General features: G+C 39.3%; 1 long non-coding RNA gene across 1 annotated transcript; it reads left to right on the forward strand.

The window, feature by feature from the left end:
* The first annotated feature begins 5,934 nt into the window (after positions 1-5,934).
* Positions 5,935-19,073, forward strand: LOC119142696. The gene is made up of 3 exons (XR_005102389.1): positions 5,935-6,031; positions 6,119-6,120; positions 19,062-19,073. It is a non-coding gene; the product is annotated as an uncharacterized LOC119142696 (long non-coding RNA).
* The last annotated feature ends 432 nt before the right edge of the window (positions 19,074-19,505 follow it).

Here is a 19,505-nt window from a genome sequence, read left to right on the forward strand (position 1 = left end):
TCACTGGATAGGCATAAATGCTGTTGCAGGAACAATTGGAAAACAGGAACATATATTTATATAAACTGGTATTGATTCAACTTTAAACAAAACAAAACAAAAAAAAACAACAATAAACAGAAGCTAAGGCTTTCAGTGCTGTGCTGCAAATCATTATGACCAGGGCTGCCTATGTACAAAGAATATGTGAATGAGTTCTGCTAATATTGCTTAGGTCTACTATGAACTTAGAGAGTTAAAAATTGAAATTGTTATATGTAGTTTAAAATCTCTGCACAATATTCATGATCGGATGTAGGTCCTTGTGTTGTTTTTTTCTTGGGCTCAAAACAATAATGGCAGTTTTATTTGTTTATGCAGCTCTGTGCTCTATGGTTGACAGTTCCACATTTGGGAACATGCAAAAAAGAGGTCACATGACCTTTCCAAACATGGGAAAACTCTGTTCTTCTCAAGATGACCTGAAATGTTCTAATTATTGGTTATTCCCTCTAGTTGGTGATGCAGCCAAGAAGCACATAAAGTTCAGTGAACCCACAAGCATACAGCTGTTATCTTTGACTTGTGGCCAAAATAAAAATTGGAACAAAATTTACCCGGACAAGTATAAAGTCTCCTGTTTAAAGCAGTTATTTTGTAAGCCAAATAATCAGATTGAAACTAAGAAGGAGTAAATCTTTTTTCTAGAAACACTGATTCAAACCAGGGTCAACATTTCAGAGATGAGATGTTAACACAGATTACTAACTTGACTGCACAAGTCTCCCCAAGAACATCCAAGTCTCAAATTTATTGATATGTGTGCAGTTTTACCTTGTAATCCAATTGTTCCAGTTTTATCATGTATGTCATCTTTTCCTACAGACTTGAAAAGAAAATGATTATATTTGTCTCCTGCATAATCAAGGTGAAGGTTGAAAGATGACGGTGATAGGTAGAGGCTGGTATAACCTTTGACACACACCAGTGATATCTGCTCTGATGTGCCATTATGGAGCAGCTAGAAATGGGAAAACAATAGCTCCCTACCATTTTTTCCATTAATAATTCTTAGGAAATTTCTGTAATTAACTAATCTGAGTCTTCTTATATGAGGTCAAAGAGGTATAATAGAGATCAGAAACATAACAGAAATTGTACACACCACCTCTTCCTACTGCTTGTCCAGACACTGCTGTCTGATCTGTTCTCCAGATCAATTTTGTATTACCCAAGACTATAGGGGAGGGAGACAATGTAATCAGAAATAGAGTTTCACGGTGCTTTTCATAGCTGTGCTTGCCTGTGTTGTACAGCAAGTAGATATAAAAAGCAGATTCCTAAGTGTATGTAAGTCACATCCGTAGTAAGCCAGAGAAGAAAGGTCTTTCCACCACAGTGAGTGTGCGTATCAACTCATCCAAATGGATATTTGATTTCTGTTGAACTGTATCATGAGTTGCAAATCAGCTTCTACTTTCCAGGTAGACTGATAACAAGGCTTAATTAATGTGCATCTGAAAAGCTGCTTCCTCTCCCTTTATTTGGAGGCAAGGCACATTTGTACAGGGAACAGTAGAGGTCTTACTAGCAGATGTAATTCTATCCAGAATTCTCCCTGCACTATCTGTAGGCAACAATAAGAGAAATGCAGCAGTCCACAGAGATAAGACATTTTTTTGGACTAAAAAGCACCTTGTTACACTGGATGGCAAAACCAATTGTAACTACAACTTCTAACAGCAAATTCTAAACTAATTCACATTTTAGGCCATCAGCTCATAATCTGTAATCAAGAACAGCTTTCAGAAGTCTGTTGAACAAATGAATGGATTTTCTCAAATTTACATGTACCGTACACCTCAAAAAAACCCCAGTAGCTGGTTATTCAAAATCATAATTTAAAAGGACAAGTTTAAATGTGAAGTGATTTTAAAGGAGCAGTTTTTATATTCATGGGAAATTGGATTTTTCATCAAACAAAAAGGAGATATTTCAAGGTAATGCTTGATAGACCGATAAATAACTGGCAACTAATCGCTTGTTGGACAAATCTGTCTATAAAGGCAATGTTGCAGTGAAAAGTTTCTACAAACATAGGAAGCCATCAAAACATTTAAACATTTCATTGCAACTGTTGTGCATTTCTGGGAGAAAAGTGTTAGCAAAATTCATTCCCTCCTAAAATGTTTCCTGTCTCTTCAGTGGCCAATAATTTCTTAGCTAGGAAATGAATTTTCTCTTGTCTTTTTCCTTTAAATAAACATTCGTTTGAATGCATTAAGCAATCTTTCTACCTCATTATGTCCTTACTAAGATGTCTGCCCACTCTGTGACCCAGCCATTTAACAAATAAATTGCTGGACAGAGTCATATCTAAGCCATGATCTCCAAGCTGTAGGTAGTGAGGTGGCACTGTTTCTTCTCAGTATTGCAGGTATTAGATGCTTTCTTTCCTGTTTGATTGCTTCTTTCTTAGGTTTTGGGATGGTTTTTTTCTCTCCTTTCAATGGGTACTCTTTGGTTTCTTATCTATCTGATGTTTTACTTGTGTTATTTAAAGTACAAATGCCTAAAAGACAAAGGGATAGAAAAGCTATTACCAGGAGGCAAACAAGATGGATTAATCTCTATATGATAAAGTAATCAGATTTCAAGATAAAACCAGAAGAATTACCATGGACTGTTATGAAAGACACACACACTACACAGAGGGAGGAAAGAGTATCACACAATATTATATATAATTAAATAAAATTGTTGCACAGGTATTTTTTTATTTTTTAAAGTACACATTATAAGTAAAAAGTATCTCAATAGATTATTTTAAGATCAATTAAAAAAACATTCTTGTATCATGAACTGATTTTTTACCATCCAAGCCGACTAACGTTCATTTCTCCTCAGATCCTTCTGTGCTTTCCTGGTGCAGCTTCTTTCTTCAGCAGGAAGAGCGAGGCAGAGTCAAATGCTTGGGTTAGGGAATGAAGGAATTTCTTGCTGCTTCATCAAAAGTCATTAGTAGTGGGAAGGATATGCATATGGGAAAGCTTGCCTGTTGCCCAGAAACCTTGCTTGTGCATGACGTGACTGAGAGTTTGACAGCCACAGAAAAGATCAGGTTGCAGCTCAGGTAAGCGTGTGGCACAGTCGCACCTGATGAGCCATTCAAGCAATGCTGCTGGATACTTTGAATCTTCCTGGATCCTATGGACTTGGCAATATTTGGTATATTTTGAGAGCAGAGAGGGAAGGAGAAGCCCATCAGACAGCTTAACAGGGAGCTTAAACATTAGCTGGAAGAAATGCTGGAGAAGAAATATTAATGAAAGGAAACAAATACAGCATGATCTTAAGAACTTGATGTGACATGGTGGGAGTCATAGAGGAAAGGTAGGCATAAGAGATGTATGGATAGCCACCAGTGAGCGGATGGCAGATGAGAGTGCTTTGGCTATGTAAGAAAGGCTAATATGCTAAGGAGAGGGTTGGGTGAGGGCAATGCCAAATATTTATGGTAAAGGAGAATGAATGGGAGGGTTGTGATTATCAGAAAGGTAGTTCATTCAGTGGGCAGGAAGAAGCCAGGCAATTAGAACGGTTGTAGAAAGATAGGTGTGGTGATATTGGGTTAGAAGAGGCAAGTGGAAAGGCAGGATGCAGACACTGTTGGTGGAGGATAATGAAGTGATGTTTTTGGAGGTCAGAAATGACATAGGACAAGTTGCAAGATAGAAAAATGGGGTGAGGTGGTAGCTGGCACAGGAATGAGTGAAGGATTTATGGAATAATCTAACTCAAATATCTGGTGATTTGCAAAGCAAAATGATGGTACAAAATGAGCAGGGTGCACATAGTATGTGTGCTCAACTGAGGCAGATTTGATGCTGCTGTGTATTGTGGCCACTGAGAGGCTTGCTGCCAGAAAACAGCCTTCTAAATGTTCAAGAAGGAGATTTGCTACTAAGAAAAAAACAGGGAGATCCTGTCTGGTGCTGTTTTCTTTATTGTGCCATATCACCCTTAGCTAAGCAAGTTTAAAGAGCATGTGCTGCAGTCTGAGAAGTAAAGTGATTTTAAACATTTAGTGTCCTAGATTTGCAGTTATCCTCTGCAACAGTACAGAGCATCATTAAGGTTCATGGCATCACACTGTAAAATACAGAACAGTAGAGCAGCATGTACATGAGGTTGCAAAGTTTGTGATTAAAATGAAGTATTATAAGCAGATTGAGGGGCTATAAACTGCTATAAACTATGGTAACAACAAGATTGTTGGTTATATGGTATAGTTGTTCTCTTAATCAGTTAAACTATAGCCTTATTTACACCACCTAGAAGTAAACTATTTTGTATTTAAAAAAAAAAATAATCCATAAATGCATTAAGGAGGGTATTTATCACATCTTATCATCTGAACAAGGTGACAAATTCTACTGTACTTGTGACATGAGCGCAAAAAGTTCGTGTTAGATTTATGAAAGTCTTTGCTAGAAAATGAAACTCTTCTATCTCCAGTCCTGCAGAGCCCCCTATCTATGGGCTTACTCTGTGCAACTTGATTAATTTGGGGATTTCTTGTAGTTTTGATTTCCCTGCATATAGTGAGATTTTCCCCACCAGAAAAAAATGCTTTGTCTTGCATATACAGCATCTTGTAAAGTTTTTGTTGTTTTGCTATTAAATAAAAGGTTTTCTGTGAACATCATAGAACCTTGAAGTTTGTAAGTTGATGCAGTTGCCGTTTCAGGGGAGGGAACGTAAAATATATAGAAACTTCATGCAACAGGTCCTTCTGATAGGCACTGACATGAATCTAAGCCAGTTAGTGTTCACTGCTACGGTTCTCTAGGGTGAGAATGATTTTTAATGAAGATGGGAATCAATGTCTGTTAGTCTTGAGATGGAGTGAGCCTATTTCTTCTAAATGTGACTGCTCCTAGTTGTTGGCAAATCACTTGACAGCAAATGTGACACAAATTTGTGCCAGGAAAAGCAGCAACAAAGAACTGCAGGGGTAAGTTTCTCTCCTGGCTGAAATGACAAAGTGATATTTTCCCCTTCCTATCTACATTTTAAAGTGTGTGCAGGGAAAAGGAGGCTTGTACATGATAAATTACAGACAGTGAGTGACCTCAGTAGTTTTTCCCTCCTTTTCTGTTTCAGATGTGCCTATGCTGTAGGCAAAAATGCAGTGCAAATCCTGTGGACTACCAGCTGTGCTACAACAAAACATAGTAAAAACAACATGGAGCTTAAAGCTTGCAGAAGAAACCTGTGCAGACCTGAGGTATATAACAAGGAGATAGAACCATGCTGAGTTCCCATCTGCCCTCATGACACAGCTAGCAGGACCCAGCTTAACTAGTGTTAAAGCAGTCTCTGATACAACAGTATGAGCCACTCTCATAATTTTGTAGTTAAGAGTATAGCGACTAGGGCAAAGTCATTCCTGGTCTGGCCTGTTTCAGTGGGTCTGATGAAAAAATTCAGCAACAATATGTCTGTTGCTATACAAAAGTGGGCCAAGGAGCAAGCTTGAGCACTGGATCTTGATAGTCACTGTGTAATTATTGGCATTGTCCTTTTCTGTGCATTGCACTGCTCCTACTAGTTGCCTCTAAGACAGACCTTACAAGATCATTTGTAGACAGATGCAATGTAGTTTCACTTCTCTGAGTCAGACAAGCATGGGCCAGTGCCAGTATGAAAGCCATGCTGTGCTTTAACTCAGTTCTGTGCTGGTACCACTCAACATCACCAGTATTAGCTGTATTTTGTTTTAATTAACCTAATTCTGTTGATACCTTTTAGACATTTTTCAGATTCAGCATCTATTCCGACTGAATATGAGGAAGAATTTGTTTACTTTGAGGGGGACAGAGCACTGGAGCAGGCTGCCCAGAGAGGCTGTGGAGTCTCCGTCTCTAAAGACATTCAAAACCTGTCTGGATGCAACTGTGTAACCTGTTCTAGGTGAACCTAATTTAGCCGAGGGTTGGACTAGATGATCTCCAGAGGTCCCTTCCAACCCTGACCATTCTGTGATTCTGTATATGAAACCTAACCATCTCTGCCTGGGACTTTGGGACTTTGGCAAGAGATAGGTACCTGTCTCCCAAGGCAGGGTACCTCTGAGCTGTGTCTAACTTTTAGGTGGCAAGAAAAGGTGTAGAAGGACCAGCATTCTGTTTCTGCTGGTGGCGAAAGAGGATGTTCTAAAGGAACAGCACATGGACCCGGCTTCTTTCTATTATTCTTCCCCTTATACACCTCTGGCCTCTACAAATGTTCTATGAGTTAGTTGTTAAAGAGTATATCCCTGTCTAGTCCTTTTAGTACCCCTTAACACATGTGCTGTCTATGAATTTATCTAACCTCTTTTAAAATGGTGCTGATACTGTCTGTTTCCACAGCCTCTGTCGTCAGAACACTATCTGCTGCACAAAAAAAATACCTTATTTTATTCAGTTTAAACTTAACTCCTGCAGTTCAATCCAGGTTTAGTATGCGAGATTTGGTAAATAACAGTTCTGCTATTCCTTTCATTATTTTGCAAAGCTTGGCCATATCCCCTCTCCTGCTTACCCTCTCCAACCTGAAGAGCCTCAGGCTCTACTCCTTATAAAGCTGCTGCTTCTCACCTTAGACCACTTTAACTGTCCTTTACTGTACTGTCTCTAACTCCACTACACCTTTCTTTGAGATGCAGAGAACAGAATGACACACAGGACTCAGCGTGTGCACAGCAGAGCTTTTGTATAGCAGCAAAGTGTTATCCTTGCTATCTGGTCTGCAGCACCCATCCTGGTGATGATCAAGATTTTGCAGGCTTTTTTGGCTGCCACTGCACACTGAGTCAATGATTCAGAAAACTGTCAACTCTGTTACTTCAAAGTCTTTTTCATTAGTTTTAATACCCGTTCTGAAGTAAGCACCGTGTAGACAGGGTATAGATTCTTTTTTTTCTAGGTACATCACTTCATGTCAGTCTACAGTGAAGATTACCTGCCAACTTTTTGCCTTAGATGGCCTTGCTTTCTGCAGGCTAGGAAATGTCACTATTCATTCCCTTCTCCAGGGCACTGCTGAAGATATCAGTAAAAACAGTTCCCCTGCTGATTTCTGGGAGACTCAACTGATGATGATTCTTCATTTAGAAAAGTGACCATTAACCCCTCTGGAAAGCATCTATTCTTTAACCAGCTTTCCGTCCATGAAAGAGGCTTTCCAGCACTCCCAGCAGCATCTTGGTTTTTTTCATAATCTTTGATGTAGAATCTTATAAAATACTTTTAAGAAACTAAATATATTATGTAGAGAGATTTCTTTTGTTCAGGTACCTCTTGACACTCTGTTCAGGTAGCAGCAGATTAATGTTGCAAGATTCCACTTTACAGAAGTTGCTTTGACACTTTTCATAGCAGCCCATGTTTATCTGAGCTCTCAGTAATCTTATTCTGTGTTTTAAATACTACTATCTTAATAACAGTGGAAGCCAGAATCACCAGTCCAGCCTGTAGCTGTCAGGATCTCCTCTAGTGCATTCTGTACGTGGGGTTTACATTGTTCGTCGACCGGTACATTGGCACAATGACTGTTTGTAAAAATAGGCATGATTTGGCTATTATGTCTAAAAATTTCACATTTGAACAAACAGAATATGTACTGGTGGAGGGTCGATTAAGTATTTTGGTACCTGGCTAGGCATCCAGCTTTGCATATACAGTGTTTCTCCAGTAACACACGCAGTGCACATCCTGTGTGCCTTAGAGTCCCTGTGTAAAGCTGATATTGCCTTTGGCAACTACAGAATGTCTCTCACTCTCAGCTTCCAGAAGAATGGAAGATGCTAATACACTCATGCTGTTCTTCACCTTGTACTTGCTGTTTCACTCAGTATGTCAGTACTTGAAAAGTGCCAGGCATATGTTGTTTGCTGCATGTCACTCTTGCTGTCTTGGAGTCATGAGACACATACATTAGATATGTGACATATGCTAAGAGTGAACTGTTAATGTTTGAAAAGGATTTCCGTTGCTTAACATCAACTTTGTGAGTGTCAGCCCTACAGCTTCTCATACCTAATTCTGTTTATGTCCCCTGACTAGTTAACTCTGTGCTCTTATGAGCCTACACAGTGCGTGGAATATGCAACGTAACTATTCAGTGAATTTAATCAGTTGCTTATCAAACCTTTCTTCAAGCTCTGTTTTGTGAGGATGAATTGGCGAATCCAAAACGTTTCCATCCCCTGACCTATTGTGCATCCTTTCATCTTTCATCTGCTTATTTTCATCTTATCATTTAATTCTTTTTAAATTCTTGTTTAATTCTTTTGTCCTTATTTCCCTCTTCTCTGTAATAATATGTTTCAATGTATTTATTGACTCTTTCCTGTTCAATTCTTTTCTCTTATCTTTCCTTTCTCCAACTCATTTATTCAGTCCCTCACTCTACAGAGCTGGCAAGCTCATACTTCCAGAACCAAACGAATTAATAACTTGGGTCAGAAGGACTTTAGCCTTATATAATCAGGAAGAGGTTAGTTAAAACTATCTGGCACACAAGGATACAGTTCAATTTATTAACAATGGACCTATTAACAATAGGTCAAAATCCTGAACATCTTTTCTTTAGATATTCTAAACTAGTCTTCATTTGGACTGGGTGGTTCAATGCATTTATACTAGTGGATAATTTGGTCCTTGAATATTCTTCAGTGAATGCCAGTTGTGCTGCGGGCTGTGCTTTTTCTCCACTCAAGCAAGTAAGAAATGTAAATAATTATGTAATGGCTGTATCACAACAAAAATAATTTTCTACAGGTACTGTGCATACCCATTCAGATTTAAACATAAACTTAATCAAGCATCAATAAAGATCATGGAATTCCTTGCTAGCATGAACATAGTTGAACACAGACTCATTTACTTAAAGTGTTGTAACTGGACTTTTTACTTCATCAAATAGAACTTCAAAACAAATTAGAGATGTAGCAGGAATGACATACCAGCTGCCTGCTATCTTTTATCCAGGAGAAGCAAAAATACCTGGCTTGCATGTAGAAAGAACGTTGTAGCTGTGATGATTCAAGGGTTATAAATGAGGTAAGTTTTTCAGGGAGATGTGGCAACTTCGATTAAACTTACTGATATAGCTTGGGGGAAAAATAAAAACTGACAAGCTTGACCAGTATTTTAGGGTGATTTAGAACAATTTGCACAGAGGCTGAGTATGATCCACTTTTGCTTTCTTTCAGTCACTTGAATCATGTCTGTTTCTGGTCCTGGTGTATTTTGTGGGGAGATAAATAGGTGAAGTGAAGAAGATGTTTTTTGCAGGTTCTTTTTTGTACATAATGTCATTATAATAGTCTGATAACCAGGGTTATGCATGGTATACTTTCTAAGGATGATGTCATATTTCATAAGCCTCCAACAGAGATGATACAATCATTTCACAGAGGGAACTAGCTATATGATGTAATTGCCACAGATCAGTGACCCAGCAGGTTACACTCAATTCACATTTCATGTGGTGCTAATATGTCTTTTTTAGGTGTTTTTCCATCTCAAGATGTCACAGTTAATGTTTTTTTGGGTGGGCTTTTTTCAGTTCAGCTATTTTATTTGAAATCTAATTTTTTGTGGGTCTGGGTTTGTGTGGGGTTTTTTTTAATCAAGTCATTAAAAATGTCACAATGCCTTTTAAATTTTAGCATTTCTACCTGCTTTACCCATTTTATAACCTTATTTTACTTGGGTTTGCATGGCAATGTTTTGGTAGCCGGGGGGCTACAGGGATGGCTTCTGTGAGAAGATGCCAGAAGCTTCCCGAATGTCTGGACAGGGCCAATGCCAGCCGGCTCCAAGATGGACCAACTGCTGGCCAAGGCTGAACCCATCAGGCATGGTGGTAGTGCTAGTGAGATAACATATTTAGGAAGGGGGGGGAAAAGCTTTGCAGCAGCAGCAATTGCAGCCAAGGGAGAGGAGTGATAATACGTGAGAGGCCCATCCGCGCAGCCGCCATGGCAGCGCAGGAGGGGCAGGGGGCTCCAGGCCCGGAGCAGAGGTTCCCCCCAGCCCGCGGTGAAGCCCACGCTGAGGCAGGCTGTCCCCCTCAGCCCGGGGAGGCCCACGGAGGAGCAGATCCCCACCGGCAGCCCCTGGAGGCCCCACGCCGGAGCAGGTGGGTGCCCGAGGGAGGCTGTGACCCGTGGGCAGCCCACGCTGGAGCAGCTCCTGGCAGGGCCTGTGGCCCCGCGGGGAGAGGAGCCCGGGCTGGGGCAGGTTTGCTGGCGGGGCTGGGGACCCCGGGGGGACCCAGGCTGGAGCCGGCTGTGCCTGAAGGACGGCACCCGTGGGGGGACCCGGCTGGGGCAGGGGAGGGGTGTGAGGAGCTGCCCCTGAGGGGAAGGAGCAGAGGGACTGACTGCAGCCCCATTCCCTGACCCCCTGTGCCACTGTGAGGGGAGGAGGTAGAGAATTCAGGAGTAAAGTTGAGGTTCAGAACAAAGGAGGAGTTGTGGGGGAAGGTGTTTTAAGGTTTGGTTTTCTTTCTCATTATACCACTCTACTAGGGTTGGCAATAAATTAAATTAATTTCCCCAAGCGGAGCCTGCCCTGCCCATGACAGTCACTGCTGAGCGATGTCTCCCTGCCCTTATCTCAACCCATGAGCCTTTCATTACATTTTCTCTCCCCTGTCTTTTCTCTCCCCTGTCTAGTGGACAGGGGAGTGATCAAGCAACTTTGGTGAGCACCTGGCTGGCATCCAGCCAGGGTCAACCCACCACAATGCCGCAATACTTTTTAACTTTTTGAGTTTCTACCTGCTTTCCCCACTTTATAACCTGATACTACATTATAAAGATTCTAGCTGGTGTGTGCAACTTTCTGTGAAGTCCCTTTAGATAACACATGTAGTCTCTGAGCCCTGAGATTACTTTCCGGTAGATATTGCTCATGCATTTCAGGTATGAGAATGGGATATTTGTTTGGCAGAAGTTCATACTCTAAAATATAAAATCATCACAAGGTTTGATGAAGCGGCTATTGCTTTGCCATTCAAGTCTAAATGCAAAATGCCATAGGAAGAGCTGTGGACACAACCATACCCATTAAAATACAGGTGCAAGTTTTTTCTTTTCGCTTATAAGAAGAGAATGATTGATTTTCTGCTTCTGTTTATATCGATTGGAATGATACAAGCATTACTCTGGTCACATTATATATGTATTTAAATGATACAGATCACATTATTTTATGTTGAATCAGGCTTAAGGAAATTCCAAAGATACAGAAATTAAAATTGAATTTAAATGTAAAAAATATAGAAAAAAAATCGGAAAAGTAGTCAGTTTTTGTGAAGTATTGTCATCAGAAGTGCAAGCTGTGAAGAAACTCAATTTACAAAATGTCGTCAGTCCAAACAGTTTTGAAACACATATTATTAATCCAGCCATCTCAGTATCCACAGTATCATCCTAGTATTCAAACTATACTTACTGTCCAGTAAACTTGCTCAGCTATACTCAGATGTGAACTAGATTTCACAAATATGTTTCAAGATTGCCTCTCCTATATCATATATATGTTTTAGTTATTTAAAATTACATTGGGACCAGTTTGACATTTTTCACTTGTGAGCATATTTAATCAGAAGTAGATTATTTTCCTAACTAGTTATTCATCAATGATTGCTTTCATTTAGGTGGTCATAGTCCTTTATGAATTAGCTGGTTTTCCTGGATAATGTATATAAAAATAATGGAAAAATGTGACATTCAGTTCTGGATCTGTCTTCATCAGTATTGCTTTATGATATTTCTGGATATGATGTTTCTTCACAATTTTTGCCCAAGGGTCCTTCAAGTAGTCACTGTCCATTACCTTGTATAGAGCTGGACAGTAAACCACAGTTGCTTTAGAGTCTGATTCTTAATCAAATGTTTTAAAATGTAATTCATTTGTTTCCACATTGAATAAATAATTATCCTGTCCATTTCTTTCCCATTTTGATCTTGTGCAAACTTTTGTGTTCATTTAATAGCTATCCTTTCTTGTCCATGGTCTGTCCACTCAATTGTAGTGAATTTCCACTTTAATGCTAAGAAATAAAAATGGCTTTCTCCAGAGCAAGGGGCAAGAACAGAAATTAGAGGAATGTAAGGGTGTTGTATTCCATTTGATTTTTATGATGGAGTCTCTGATTTCTTTGGGGGTGATTGCTCAATTTATGCTTTTACAAGAACTAAAATCAAGTGATTACTTTGAAAATATGTCTTGAGAGATACAGCGGTGCAAAATGCAGTCTCCATCATTTCCTCACACCTATTATCTGCAGTTTGTTCTCTTCAGAAGACAAAAAGGCTACCTTCTGTTTAAATAATGGTATTTTTTTACCTCTGATCTTTGTTTCAAGCAGAGACCATCAAATAAAGACAATGAATCTACCTGTAACTACAGACCTCCACTTCATGAGGTTCAGTGATACAGAGCAGTATATACGGTATGAATTTTTCTAATCAGGCCTGACTATAACAACTAATAATAGCCACTTACTTTCCAGACATTTTTGAATTTTCTTAAAATAGTTTTATTATTTAGTTGCAATGAAGAACTTTAATAGTACTTGCTTCTCTTTTTATTGTGACATGCTTTCCCTTAAAGCTTTATTATTGCCATCTTGATGTTTTCTGGTCATGGCACTAATTAAAAGATAGAGGTATTCTTCCTTCATTCAATAACTTGGAAGAAAAAGTGATTTAAAGAGAGACACTTAGCATAGAAAACACATAAACTTCCACCTAAATAAGCAGTTAGCGAACAGCAGATGTTTTTAGATTGCATTGGTAAATAGTGCAGTGTTATAGACCAATCAATACAGTTAATGCTAATTGTAATGCACTTTTGTCAAAATGATGCTTTTTCTTGAAGTTAATTTCTGATTTATTTTATTTTCCATAGAGTAATTCTGCAAACCTGGTGTCTTTTGCATTTCATGCCTGCTAATGGAAAGCTGGTTTCATTTGCATATTAATCTGGCTCAAGTATATTAAAACAGACTTTGACATGCTTGATGGAAAAGCATATCAATATCAGATATTTACAGAATACTTTTTTTTCACTCTTTCATGGTATTGCATTAAGTTACTTTGTTTGGTATAAACCAAGCAATGCTCAAGAACTTTCAAAGTATGAAGTTTTTGAAATTCTAATCTCATGCACTTGTACAGTCACATAATGTTGGCTTTGGAAGCTTAGCTGTTGAATTAAAAAGCAAATTGGATTCTTTGCTATAGAAAATACCATGATTTTTTTGCCATTTGATTTCTGAAATGCTTAATTTAAAATATGTGTTTCTAATGGGTTGTTTAAGCTTTCTCGTAAGATCTCTTCTTGTAAGATATTTTCATTGTGTACAGTACCTGTGAGAGCAGAGCATTTTTCAACATGAGAGTGCTGTTGCAATATCAATTGTAGCTGTTCTGTGAAGTAAAATGGTTGCTTTTTAAATAGATCAGTTCATCCTACTCTGCTCTTCTGGTGTCTTAAATGCCATTTTGTAGTCCATTTTTTGTTCATAATCAGTACAGTACAAAATGTGGTAATATAATAAAGGGGCTCATAGGAAAGACAAATAAAAAAGGCAAAGAAATGTCCCTGAGACAACTGGGGTAATAAAAGCAAAATGTAATTAACCCATTGAAAATATTAAAGATCTATTATGCTTACGTAGTATCGATATTCCTCCATCCGCAGCACTGAATGCCGATGGCACCTGTGCCACACATATGGAAAGAGAGTTTCTCAACCCAAATGCTCAAACTTAAAGAAAACCAAATGCATTTAGTCTCTGGGCCTACATCAGTTCAATGCTTGGCCAATTGATTTAGCACAGCTGTATTTTATATACACACTTTTATTTACATCTGCTCAGACAGCTCTCCCACTATTAAAGTCTAATATTTCACCACCTCTATAACAGCACATTTATTTTTTTCTGATAAATACTTGTTCAGAACACTTCCTTTTCTGCCCTCTTTTCTTAGAAGAAAATAGTATTATTCAAGTGCCTACATCCATACTGCAGAGACAGAAATAGGAGAATATTGCTCAGTCTTCAACAAATTCCCTGAAAAAATGAACTGAAAATATTCTCTTTGTGAGACTGCCAGTCTGATTTTTTCCTGTTGCTTGTACAAACACTAGCTCTGACCAATGAAGACTCTTTCTCATATCCTTATCATCAGTCTGAAATTGTTCCGTTACCCTAATGAGTGCTAAAATGGGTAAGAGTTAACAGAACTGAACTGATCAGCAGGCATTAGACTTGTTCTTGTCTGGACAGTGGTGGACAAATACAGACTATGTACTGACAGACAGGTCATATACAAAACTCAAGATGAAAGAAAAGAAAGGTTCAGTTCAGATTTTTACCTGACTTTTAAACACTGCGGTTCTCTGTGTACCCTTCTGAAATTTTTCTTAATACATTCTGATACTATTTAGATTTAAAATGCCGTTCACATTTGGATACAGCTAAACCTCCAGTGTCCCTTTCTGCCAGTGTTCAGTTATCACAAACATGGCTCTATTGACTAGGATGAAATAGGGCTTTCTTACATTACTAGGATTATTAGTAAAATGTTCCTCTGCTATTACTGGAATTGCTTCCTTTTGAAGTACTGAGAGATATGGTATAAAAGTTTTTGAATAGTTGAAACCTACAATACATTGATAGGGGTTTTTCTCTCTCTTGAGCTATACCAGACATTTAAGCCAGAGGGGCTGTTTTGTCCCACACCAAGACTTCTGGGCAGGCGAAGATGTAGGGAATGACAGATGTCGAGTGAGGTACAATAATCCTGAGACAGTGTTTGCCTGGAAAGCTTCTAGATTAGTCTTACTTTCTTAAAGCTTGAGATCATCAAACTTGGTGAACAGAGCTCCCTTCTTTCTCAGACGGTAAGTATGAGTTCTTCTTTTCTGCCAAGACAGTGACTGAAGAGCCAGACTGCTCTTTAGACTCCCACAGCTGGGGAACGTGGCATGAAACTGTTTTGTCTTCCCTGACGTGGCCCCTGACGCAGGAGAGGAGCAAGTGCCCCTGACCCTTTCCACCTCCCTGCAGGGAGAGACACTGGTGTGCGAAAGGGAGGTGGGGAAGGAGCTGGGTATGAAAACTTGCTCCAAGTGCTCTGTATTTGAAAGGCTTTGCTGAAAACCTGAGTAGGTCTGGCAGGAAGGAGATTAAGGGCCAGGTTTGAAAACTGCCTCTACAAATCTCATTTTTTTGTTACTTCAGGCCTGACTACCATAGGTGGGGAGGCAAAGGGGGTTGTAAAGCCTTTGGTCACAGAGCATGTTATTGGTTATACAGCTGTACACCCATTCACATTCTGCCAGCCTCATATTTTCTCCCTTATCCATCCCTGCATGTGTCAAAGCTAGTCACTCAAAGACACAGATCAAAACTTTTTACAGAGATGTTGATTCCAGCCTCAGTTTTCACATAAAGTTACATGTTCACAGGCCACTCTATACCAGTATATTCCTATGTAAAGTATACATTTGTTTTTTTGGAATGGGGAGAGATCCTAAGCACACCTCCTTGAAGTCAAAAAGGCAATGTTTCTATCAATAATTTATAATTTCCTAATAACAAAGTTGATGTCTGTGCTTTTCCTCAAGAAGATATTTTCTGAAGTATTTCTGGATTCAACAGAAATTAAATTAATCTAAAAATGATAGGAAAAAATAGGAAAAAAAAAGAAAATTACACTATCTCAGTGATGAGACTTCACAGCAGTCACTAATTTTCAGACTCTGGGATTTTTCAAAAACACTGAAATGTCTGCATTTAAAAATAGTTTTCTGAAAGGAGTAAAGAAATCACACAGGACATCAGTGACCTTAAATCTTCATATGAATTTTTATCTGTTGTCTGATCATGGCAGAATGGTGACAAGCTGCTTCATTTTTTCCCAAGTAATTAAATATCGTACCAGCTTTTTCGAGCTCAATCTAATGGTAAAGGATTGCATCCAGGAGGAGAGCCTGTGTGGGAGCCTGTCAAAGATGCTTTGCTTGCTTCAAGAATATACAAGTGCTCAGTTCACAGAAACATGTTAACTAACCCTTTTTTTCCCAGCAGCAGCTTGTTACAGAAAAGGTTTGCCCACAGTGCAGAAGCACTCACATACCTGCTAGTGTTCCTATTCCAGCCAAACAGGTCCAGGACTGCAAAACCCTCATGAAGATATTTTCTATGAGGGTTCCCTGAGGAAAGTGAGTAGGGAGACTTTTGACAGTGTCAGCCTCCTCTATTGTTCCTTAACAGATATACATGTCTCTCACAGTTGGAATTTCAGAGTTTAAAAATAAAGTAATAGTAGGAGAAACTGATGCTAATCTCCATAGGCCCCATTAGCTCAACAACTTGCTTAACATCTAATGTGTGATAGCAGAGTACAAGAGAGGTTGCTATAGTGTTAGCTTAAATTCCTGTGTATCTTTCAGCTTAGCAGCTGTGCAGAAATGCCAGCATAACTCAACAGTAACTGTTGTGCTGTGATAATCAGAATTGCTGCACTCTGTCGGGTCATTGGGAAGGCGAAGATATCTCATTTAAAAAAGAACTTTTTGGCTGATGATTAAGGTACAGGACTGAAAGTCAGTTACCTGAGATCATGTTTCCATCTCTGTAGTGTTTGGGGGGGTAGGGGGGCAGTGGGAGGGTGGGGTGTGTATATGGTTTATTTATTTATTTCTTTATTTCTGTGAAAACTTCGATTAATCATACTGTGGCTCAGTTTCCTTTCAGGTACCAGGAAGATAATACGCTGGAAGCTTTTAATTGACAAATTTAATGGTTTTCAAGTGCTTTGAGGTGTTTGGTTGAAAGGGTATATTGAAATGCAAATTACAGAGGTAAGCATGGCTGAGGTGGAAGTGCCCTGTTCCTATTTGGGTGCCAGCATCTGCCAGTCTTTTAACCAACTTTTTGTGAAATCCTGTCAGGCAGCACTGGCAACTGTTCTGTTTCATTTCATTTATGGGGAGAGAGCTTTGTTTTGCTAGGAAGCCATTGATTTGTTTCCTTTTCCCCATAGGAAATTTATTTTTATGGAGTGTTTAAGGAGCTCTACAAATGGGACTTGTAATACATATTGCAAATGAGTGGTGTGGGTAAAATATTGATATTTATTGAGGTAACTTAGCTGCATTGAGGTACATTTCAGCTCATGACTGTCAACTAGTTAATACTTAAGCCCAAGTGCTTAGAGTTCTAAGCACGCCAAGTCTATACCTAGCTATACTTCAGTCAAAAGTCATTGTAAAGATGACCTCGAGAAGCACAGTTAAGGTGTCTTTGTCCCTCTCTCGAGCCATCCCCTTTCTCAGGTCATCAACTATCACCTTTGTTGGGTGGGATCCTCTTTCGCCCTTCACAAGAGAGGTTTAGGGAGAAAGTTGTTCAGTGATCCACTCTTGCTGACTTAGCAATTGTGAGTTTAGCTTGCTGTTTGCAACTCTGCACATACGTACTGCAGGAATAACAGAAGTCAGCCAGGGCACTTGGTAGGTGGAGACTTTGCATTATCCTCTGCCCTCATACAGCCTGCTGTTTCATAGGTAGATTCCTTTGGCATTACCCCAACACAAATGAAAAGAAATGTATCTACAGTAGCTCTTGGAAAACTGAAAAAGGCAGATATTTTAACGGGGAGGTCTTCATCAAGCGTCATGAAGGAACTCTTCATTTTTAGAGTTTACACAGCATTAGAGGGGAAAAACGAATTTATCAACCAAAAGGGATTTCACATCAGGGCAGAGGATATGTAAATTAGTCTTAGACTGTTTTATCAGAGGCTTTTTCATCATATCTGCATGATGTTGGGAGGTGTTGGCAACTGAGGAAAGCTATTAATCTTGTATTGTTTTTACCGTACCATGACTATTTTTGAAAAATTACCTTTGATTTAGGTGCATTACTTTGAAGAAATAATTAGGATTTATTAACCAAAACCTTTTCCAACAATCCACAGTGATGAGCATATAAGTGTACGTTTGTGTGTACCCATACAGTCTTCTAGCTCTAAACCAAACAGGCTTATCGCTTCTGCAGGTATGACTTCAATTGTGTGGACTTCATGCTCCTCCTAGCTAGAGGTCAGCACCTCACAGGAATAGTCAGTAGGCCACCCCCCGGGTTCACAGCTCAGATTGACTTTTCACTGTCACATTTGAAAGGTGGTAAACAATATTTACAGTATTAACTTTAAACTGTCCATTGAATATCACTGTTTATAATAGTTAGTCAGTTAACAATGTCTTATGGTATGCAACTAGTGATTTCCTGTTAATTATCATGAAACTGCACTCTTCTACTTTTGTAGAAATCAGGAATCTGCCTTAACCTGTTACAGTCTAATCCCAGCAAGCAACTATCATGCAACTGCTTGCTCACTCCTTTCCCCAGCCCTCCCCCGGTAGGATGGGGAGGAGAATCAAAAAAGCTAGGAAACATGGCTTGAGATAGGAATGGTTTAAGAATTAAAATAAAGTAAAAAAAAAAAACACCATTAACGATTTACATTGTAATGAAAAGGGGAGGCAGAAAGAGGAATAAACCCCAGCCCACCCAAAAAAAGCAAAAAAAAAAAAAGCATTGCACAATAAAGTTGCTTACCACCAACCCTGAACGATGCCCAGCCAGTCCCTGAGCAGTGATCAGCAGCGCCTGGCCAACTCCCCCCAGTTTATATACTGAGCATGACGTTCTATGGTATGGGATATCCCTTTGGCTAGTTCAGGCCAGCTGTCCTGGCCCTGCTCCCTCCCGGCTTCTTGTGCCCCAGCTCACCGGCAGAGCAGGGGACATTGAAAAGCCCTTGCCTTAGGGTAAGCACTGCTCAGCAACAACTGAAACACCCAGCCAAAACCAGGACAACCTCTAAAAATGAGGCCGTCTAAGCATTCAAGAACACTTGTAGACCACTGTATTTCAAAGTAAGCAAGGAAAAAAATCACTTTATCAGCAGCAGAGATAAAGAAGCTTGGTATGCAAAGGAAATCAGTCTTCTCATTGAATTATTTGATCTAATTCAACTAAACCTTTTTGCTTTTTGCAACATTCCTAATGTGTTGTTTTCACTGCAGAAATTCATTTTTTGTTGAGTAATATCTATAGCTTTTCCCTTGGAAGAGAGGGGACAGTAGTGGAGATCCTTCTTTACTCAGTCCCTTACTTTCATAAGATTTTGCTAAAATATATCACTATATTCCAAAACGGTAAGGGAAAGGACAGAAAGATGTACATCACTACTTGCACACATTTTGATCCTAACCACCCCATAACCTAATGAATCCAGGCTAAAAATTAAACGTGCAACATTAACAAAAAGTGTTCTAAAGCAACAGTAAGGTCATTTTGATGGGAATGTGCCCAACATTTCTTGCATTCTCTACTGAAAAACTTTAAATTGATTGAAGATAAGAAGTGCTTCCACATTC

The sequence above is a fragment of the Falco rusticolus genome, chromosome 2, assembly GCF_015220075.1.
Source record: "Falco rusticolus isolate bFalRus1 chromosome 2, bFalRus1.pri, whole genome shotgun sequence".
NCBI lineage: Eukaryota > Metazoa > Chordata > Aves > Falconiformes > Falconidae > Falco > Falco rusticolus.